Genomic DNA, 9369 nt, shown 5'->3' with positions numbered 1-9369 from the left:
TTTAGTGTTCGGTGCTGAGCTTTGACACCATTTTAGGTAGTATCAGTATTATGTTTTGATATTACTGATTATATTTTGTTGTATAGTTGTATAACCACTACTACCATCAAATCATAATACAGGTTGAACAGCCCAAAGAATTTTTCTGTGCCCAGTGTATCAAGCTCTTCCCAGTCCTCTGCTCCGAGCAACCCCTGTTCTGTTTTCTGTGTCTGCAGTTTTGCCTTCTAGAATGTCAAATAAATGCAATGGTATAAAATGCAGCCTCTTGAACCTGGCTTCCTTTACTTAGCCGAATGTTTTCAGGTTTATTCATGTTGTGTGTATCTGTAATTCACTTCTTTTTTATTCCTGAGTAGTATTCCATTGTATGGATTATTACTTATTATTTATTCATTTATCCACCAGTTGTGACAAGCACTCTCATCAACTCTCAAAATTGTCCGTGTTCTAATCCCTGAAAGCTGTGAATATATTACCTTACATGGCAAAAGGGACTTTGCAGATGTGATAAAGGTTATAGACTTTGAGACTGGAAGGTAATCCTGGATTATCCTGGTGGGCCAAATATAGCCACATAAATCAGGAAGATGATAGCATCAGAAGTCACTGGTGCCCCGTTATTGGTTCTGTTGTAAGGAACCACATGCAAGAATCAGACAGAGACCTACAGGATCTAAAACTGGCACTCAGCTGACAGCCAGCAAGGAAATAGACCTCAATCTTCCATCCCCATGAAGCCAGATTCTGCCAACACCTGAACAAGAAAAAACACATTTCCCTTAACGCCTCCAGAAAGGAATGCAGGCAGGCTGACATCTTGATATTACCTAGTAAGTCCCCTAGTAGACTTCTATCTGCTAGATATTCAAAATAATAAATCTATATGGTTGTAAGCCAGTCAGATTGCAGAAATTTCTTACATCAGTAGCAGAGAACTAATATACCAGTTGAAGGACATCTGCGCTGTTTACAGTTTTTGGCAATTGTGAAAAAAAATCACTGTAAAATGTAGAGTATAGGTTTTTGTGTGAATCTGAGCTTTCATTTCTCTTAAGTGGAATTGTTGGGTTATATAATACGTCCATTTACTTTATCAGAAATTGCACCACTGTTCACCAAAATGAGTGACTTCATCATTTTGCATTTTTATAATTAATGTATGTGAGTTCCAGTTGTTCTGAATCCTCACCAGCATTTGGTATTGGCAGGGAATCTTTCATCTGTTTGTTTGTTTGTCCAAATCAAATGAGTATGTAGTGGCATCTCGTGGTTTTATTTGCATTTCCATAATGATTAATGATTTTGACTTGGTGAAGTGTCTGTTCACATTTTTTTTTGCCGAATTTTAATTGGGTTATTTATTTTCTCATTATTGAATTTTGTATATTCATATAGTCTGGAGTATTTATTTCCCAGTGCTGTATATATTACCACTAACTTGGCGGCTTAAAATAACAGTCATTTATTCTCACGCAATGTGTATGTCAAACGTCCGGCCATGGCATAACTGGGTTCTCTGCACACGGTTTTAGAAGACAAATTCAAGGTGTCAGCTTGTTGCGTTTTTATCGGATCTCATCTGGATCTCAGGTTCCTTTTCTTTTTTTTTTTTTATGGTATTCAGAACATCGCTTTATAAACTGTTGTCAAATTACCATTTTAACATGAATACCCAAATAGAGAATTGAGAAAATTATTTTAAATTTTAACTCTACCACCCCCTCTCAGTTATGAAGGTTCCTTTTCTAAGCTCATTTAGGTAGTTAGCAGAATTCAGTTTCTTGCTGCTCTAGCAGGACTGAGGTCACTGATTTTTTGTTGTCTGTTGGCCACGGGTTGCTCTCAGTTTCTAGAGACACCCTTAGGCCTAGCCAAGTGGCTCTCTCACACCATGGCTGCTTATTTCTTTAAAGCTAGAAGGAGAATCTTACCAGTCTTTATGATGGATACTTAGCAATGAAGTGACTGTCAATCACATTTCTCATAGAATGCCATCTAATCAAGGGAATAACTATCCCATCATGCTATAAGTTTCTGCCATCACTCAAGGGGAAAGGATTATGCAGGGTTTATACATCAGAGTGTGAAAACCTTAGGCACCATCCTGTAATTCCGCTAACCACATCTGGATACAAGTCCTTGGTCAGACGTGTTTCAGAAACGATTTCTTATAGTCTTAGTTTTCATTATTGTCAAAGGAAAAAAAAGCCTTCTGAAGAATGTAACTTTAATTTTGGAAAAATCCAGATTTTCTCTTTTTTTTTTCTTTCAAGTATCATTTTTTTTAAATATTTTTTGCTGTACCTAAGAAATCTTTGCCTAACCCAAGAGCACAAAGAATGTCTCTGATTTTTTTCTTTTAGAAGCTTTATAGTTTCAGGTTTTATATTTGAACAATTACCTATTTTGAATTAACTTTTGTATGTAATGCACAAGTGTAGGTCACATTCTTTTTTTGCATATGGATATACAATTGTTCTAGCCCCATTTGTCAAAAACACCATCCTTACTCCATTGAATTGCCTTTGTACCTTTGTCAAATATCACTTTTAATATATGTACGAGTCTATTTTTGGATTCTAAATTCTGTTCCATTGAGCTACGTGTCCATTATTTTGCCAGTGTCCAAATTACTACAGCTTTATATTCAGTGTTAAAATTAGAATGAGGCCTTCAAATATGTTCCTTTTCAAAATATTTTTGGGTGTTTATTTTTATTATATTACATTTATATTTATAAGGCAAAAGGTATTCACTTGATAAGATGAAACTTATTTGTCTATTTTTGAGATAGGAGTCTCCTTCTGTAGTCCAGAGTCAGGCTGAAGTGCAGTGACACAATCTCTGTTCACTGCAACCTCTACCTCCTGGGTTCAAGCAAATCTCCTGCCTCAACCTTTTGAGTAGTTGGGAGTGCAGGCGCCTGCCCCTAGACCTGGCTACGTTTTGTATTTTAGTAGAGACAGGGTTTTGCCATGTTGCCCAGGCTGATCTGGAACTCCTGACCTCAAGTGATCTGCCTCCCAAGGTGTTGGGATTACAGGCATGAGCCACCATGCCCAGCCATAAAATTTAGAATTCCTTTTTCAATTTCAACAATAATCTTTCTGAAATTTTTGTTGAGCTTCTATTGAATCTGTAGGTAACTTTGGAGAAACCTGACATATTAACAATATTGAGCCTTCTAATCTATGAATATGATGTAGCTCATCATTTATTTATTTATTTTCTATTATCTTTTTTTAAGGGTTTTGTAGTTATCAGCATATATTTCTATATATATTTTGCCAGATTTATACCAAAATATTTCATATTTATTAGTGCTAATTTAAATAGTACTTTTGGAATTCAATTTCCATTTGTTTATTGCTAGTACATACAAGTACTGCTGATATTTATACATTCACTTTGCACACTGCAACATTCCATTTCCTAGTTATAGTAGATTTTTGAAAATTCTTTGAGATGTTTCTATATAGGTAATCATGTCACTTGCAAATAGACAGAGTTTTCTTACTAACTTTGGAATATGCATATTTATTTTTTTTTTGAAACTTATTTTCCTGTTTCACTAGCTAGGACCCCCCTGTACGTTGTCCAATGGGGGAGGTGAGCGTAGATATTCATTTCAGAGAAAAAGCAGTCTTCAGTAGATGTTTTCTATTGCACAGAGAAAGTTCCCTTCCATTTCTAGATTGCTAAAGGATTTATATTATTAAAGGATCTTTATGCATATCAAATGCTTTTGGTATACCTGCTAAAAGTATTTTAGGGTTTTTATCATAATTTTCTTGATATGGCAAATTATATTGATTGATTTTTGAATAATGAACTAACCTAGCATTCTTCGGATAAATCCTATTCAGTCAGGATATATTATCCTTTATATATTGCAGGCTTTGATCTACTAAAATGTTTAGAATTTTGTATCTGGTTTATGAGGGTTATTTATCTCTCATTTTCTTATACTGTTCTTATTTGTTTTGGACTCAGGGTGATATTAATCTTATAAAATGAGTTGGGAAGTGTTCCTTCCTCTATGTATTTTCTGGAAAAAAAAAATGTAGGATTGGCATTTTGTTCTTCCTTAACTGTTTGGTACAATTTTTAAGTAAAGCCACCTGATCCTGGAGTTTCCTTTTTTGGAAGTATTGATGTTTTTTAAACACAAATTTACTTATTTAAAGTTATAGAACAATTCTGATTATTGCTTTAGTGAGTGAGCCTAGGAGTTTGTGCTTTCAAGATATTTTGCTATTTTATCCAAGTTGTTCATATATCAGTATGAAATTATTTGTAATAATCCATTATCATCCATCTAACGCCTGTAGCTTCTATACTACTGGCATGTCTTTCCATTTCTGATGTTGATAATGTATGTCTTCTCTCTTTTTTTCTTAGTCAATCAAGTTAAAACCTGGTTCTTTGGAAAGATCAATAAAATTGGTAAACTTTCAGTTTCACTGATTTTTTCTACGATTTTTTTGTTTTCAGTTGTGTTTAATTTTGCTGTTAATGTTTTATTTCCTTGCTTTTAATCTAATTTACTTGTATTTTTCCATTTCTTCAGAGAGGTCTTGAAATATTTCTTCTTTTCTACTACAGTATAAAATAAAGGACCTACATTTTCCCTGCTTTAGCTGGATGACAGAACTTTTGTTGTCTTCATTTTTATTCAATTCTAAATATTTCATAATTTTCCTTGCTATTTTCTTTTGATCTATAGAATATTTAAAACTGTATTTTTAAAAATGTAAAACATTTAGGAATTTTTCACATACCCTGTGTTAGCATTTTATAGTTTAATCTATATGGTCAACAAAATATTTTGTGTGATTTCAATTTTCTTCAGTTTGTAAGATTTGTTTTATGATGCTTCTTGCTAAAAGTTCCATGTGCAATTGGAAAGAGTATGTATCATGCTGTTGTTAAGTCTAGTGTTCTATACATGTTAATAAGATCACGTTGGTTGATAATGTCATGCAAGTGTCCTGTATCATTACTGAAGTTATTTCTGCTTGTTTTATTGAGAAAGTAAGGTTGACATCTACAATTTAAATTATAGACTTTTCTATTTCTCCTTTCAGTTCTTACACCTTTGCTTCATGCACTTTGAGTTCTGGTTTTAGATAAATACACATTTAGAGTTATGTATTCTTGGTTAATGGATTCCTTTATCATTCTGTAATATCTCTTTTTATATCAGGTATATTGTTCTTTGTTCTGAAGTCTATATTTTCCCTGATTCTAATAGAGCCATTCCATCCAGCTTTCAAGCAGTATTAGCACAGCATGCTTTTCTTCATTTTTTTTCATTTAACCTACCTGTGTTTTCATGTTTAAAATGAGTTTCTTGAAGCAGTATACAGATGGGTCTTGCTCTTGTTTTATCCTATTTGTAAATTTCTATATTTTAATTAGATGTTTAGGCCACTCCCATTTGTGAAATAAACATGAAGTCCCTCACCCCCCAGGCAAAATTAAACAGGCTCCTTATGGCAAAGGAGACCCCAGAAAACTTTAAAAACTAGATTCAACAGCTTAAACAAAAGAAGAGGTCACTCATGTCTCATACTCTCCCAACTCTCTAACCATCTCAAGATCTCTTGCCTATAATTAAACAGAAACCAGTTTGTGACAAAAAAGTGTAGTTTTCTCCCTCAATCTAGGCAAAGCACTTGACATGCTGGCCAGGTGCCCACCTTTATCACAGTTAAGCCATGAAATCTGACCAATCTTACAAAGCATTCCTTCCTGATAAATGACCACCAACCACAAACTCATTTTGGCTGGTTTACAGACACACACAAAGTGCCTTGGTGATCTGTGTTTCACCTGTTGATATATAGAACCTAATTTTACTACATTTTAATGTTAAGTTATCCCTCAATGAACATGGGTCACATGCAACACGTATGTTTGCTCACCACATGCACGTGACTCCCTCCATGCCTACTCATAGCTCCTTCTAGAGCCCAATAAATAGGTGTGTTTAGCTGATCCTGTCAAGCATAAATTCCTACCCTCCCATTCTTTCTTATAGCACCTGCTTTCCATGTTGGCCAGATGCTCTGTTTCTTAACCTGCAGGTTGTAGCTTTTTATAAGAAATAATGCTCTTCTTTTCTCCTTTTGGAGATCTTATGGCTTTAATTGGACACATTTCGTGTTACAATTGATGTGATTGAATAAAAATTACAAAATTGATAGGTTTTCTATAGTTTTCTATGTGCTCTTTGTTATTTTTTTCCTCCTCTGCCTTCTTTTGAAATAAGTGTTTGTTTTTGATTTTGTATTATTCTATTTAATCTCCAATATTGGTTTATTTTTCAGACTTCTTTTACAACATTTTTTAGTGGTTGTCATTGAGTTTACAATATATATTATCAAATAATTATTAATTTCAAACAATATTATATCACTTCACATAATTATGAGCCTGATAAACATGTACTCCTAACGATTCCCTCTTTTCTTTCTGTGTTGTTGTTATTATGTATTTGTCTTTTGAGTATACAGTAAACCCCAAATACATTCTACTATTTTTACTTTTAAGACAGTCAATTCCTTTCTAAAGCAATTACTAAGAAAAAAAGTATTTTGTGCTTAATTTTTTTAAGAGTTTCTGGAGAACTTTGTTTCTTTCTGTGGATCCAAGTTCCTGTGTATTATCATATTCTTCTACCCAAGTAATTTACTTTCCTATTTGTTCTGGTGTAAATCTATTGATCAAGAATTATATCCTTTTTTAAAAAATACCTTTTTAATTTCTGAAGTATTCTTTTACTGGATGTAAAATTCTGTGTTGGTGTTTTTCTTCTCCCACCCCTTTGAAGATATCACTCCATTGTCTTCTGGCATGCACAGTTTCTAATTGGAAATCTGTTACATTTTTACTCCTTTGCTCATATGAACAAAGTCATATTATATATACGAACAAAGTTATATATATGAACAAAGTCATACTATATATGTAACATGTATATGTTTCATGCAGTTTGGCAGAAAAGGCATATCTATATCTATATATATAGATATAGATATAGATATAGATATATATTTTGCCAAACTGCATGAAAAAGTCACCCTTTCTCTTTGACCTTCTGTGGTTTGAATACAATGTATGTAGTTGTCTGTGTGGGTATGTTGGAGTTTGTGTGAGGGGCAGTGATAGAATGTTTTTAACTGTATCCCACTTGGTGTTCCCAGAGCTTTCCTGATGTATGATTTTATGTCTTTTGCTATTTTCGGAAGATTATCAGTCATTATCTCTTTAAATAATTCACAAGCTCCATTATCTTTTTATTTTCTTCTAAGATTCAAGTTACACAAATATTAGCTACTTGGATGTTATTCTATAGTACTTACATGCCTTGTTCTGCTTTTATTTTTCCCAGTATCTTCTGTCATTGTGTTTTAGTTGGGTAATTTTTATTGACCTATTCACTAATTTTTATGTCCCTTACATTTGTTGAGTCTGCCAATGAATTATTCAATGGCTTGCTTCATTTCTGTTTCTGTATTTTAATTCTAGCCCTTGAATTAGAGCATTTTTAAAATGTTTTTCATCTCTCTTCTAAAATTCCCCATGTGTTCATGAATGTGTTACACTTGTTCTACAAGATTCTTAAGCATATTAATTATAGTAATTGTCAATTCTCCATCTCATAGTTCCAATATCTGCTTCATATATGAGTCTTTTTTTGCCTCTTGGCAGTGGGGTGAGGTTTTTTTTCTCATTTTTTCAATGTGCTATATATTTTTATTAGAAGTCAGATGTACAGTACAGTAGAGACTGAAGTAAATAGCATTTATACCTGAACATGTGAACACTTGTTTTTCTGCTTGGTCATTAGTGAAGATACTTGTGTTTTCTAGGCCTAAACTACAAGGTATGCTTTCTATGGCCTCTTGCCCTACCATCTGTATTTTTCATGTAAGTTGTTGTGAACTCCCTTTGTGACTAAGGCCCCAGGGGCCTTACATTATCCCACTCTCAAATTTTAACTCAGTTCACTAAATGTAATAGTGAAAATTTTTCCTTCTTACTTAAATGGAGGGGCTGTCTTCCTCCTCTCCTTTGCATTGGTTAGTTCCATCTCTCAGCAGAAGTACCTGCCTTTCCTTAGATTTCAGGTTAGTTGCTTTCTTTGCAACCTCACCTTTTTGAGGTTGATACATTTAATGATTTTTACATTTTCTGAATTTTTTTCTGTCATTATTGTGGAAATGATACTCTTTCCAACTTTCTGTGTCCTAAGTAGAAGCTGGGGGTCCAGGATTTTTTTATGACAATATAAACATGTATGTCTGGCCAGGCTTGGTGGCCCGTGCTTGTAATCCTAGCACATTGGGAGGCCGAGGCAGGTGGATCACAAGGTCAGTAGTTCTAGATCAGGCTGGCCAACACAGTGAAACCCCATCTCTACTAAAAATACAAAAATTAGCTGGGTGTGGCAGCAGGTGCCTGTCATCCCAGCTGTTCGGGAGGCTGAGGCAGAAGAATCACTTGAACCTGGGAGGCGGAGGTTGCAGTGAGCCGAGATCGTGCCACTGTACTCTAGCCTGGGCAACGGAGCTAGATCTCCTCTCAAAAAAAAAAAAAAAAAAAAAAAAAAGTATGTTTGTATACATACCAATCAAACCAATCAAGAAAGAAATGAGAACTTTAGTTATAACAAATGAATTCAGCTTCAATGTTTCCAGAAATTGTCCTGTGTCTAAGACAAAGAACTACAAGATCTTACTCTGACTTCATCTTAGGGCAGAAAAAAAATTTTTTTTTAATTTAAAAAAAAAAAGAACTACAAGAAAGACTCAGGTTTATTTCTGCTTTTAAAGAGTTTACAGTCTTCTGGGAAGGAATAAGGAAATAAGTAAAATGAGCCACTGTCAGATTCTGCTATTCCCCTATTTTGCATAGTAAAAATTACATGAGTTTCTTCTGTGAAAGCCTATGGCTTGAGGCCTGATCTGATGGCAACTCAGTCGGCCACCTCTCAGGTAGTTAGGAGCTCGTGGGGAACCTAGAACGGCCACCTAGATGCCGGTGTCTTATCTTAATATAATAAACTCCCGTAAAAAGAACAGACTATACAAAACCTTACAGAGCAAACTAAGACTTTAGAATTAAATCTGGTTTAAAAATAATGCCGAAACTATCTGATTCTCATTGATCATCTTTGATGACTATTGAAATATATTTTCAGCAATTAATTTCTACTTCTCTTTGATCCTACCAAGGTGGGAAAAAAGATTAGCAATGGAGATATAAGTAGATAGGAACAAAGAAAACATTGGGATCACAGGAGTCCGAGGGATAGTTGACATTCAAATATATATGTAGATAAAGAGTTTAAAAATTCTC

The sequence above is a fragment of the Sapajus apella genome, unplaced genomic scaffold, assembly GCF_009761245.1.
Source record: "Sapajus apella isolate SASKATOON/1434 unplaced genomic scaffold, GSC_monkey_1.0 scaffold31, whole genome shotgun sequence".
Taxonomy (NCBI): domain Eukaryota; kingdom Metazoa; phylum Chordata; class Mammalia; order Primates; family Cebidae; genus Sapajus; species Sapajus apella.
The sequence above is the reverse complement of the archived record's forward strand: the minus strand, read 5'-3'. Positions refer to the sequence as shown.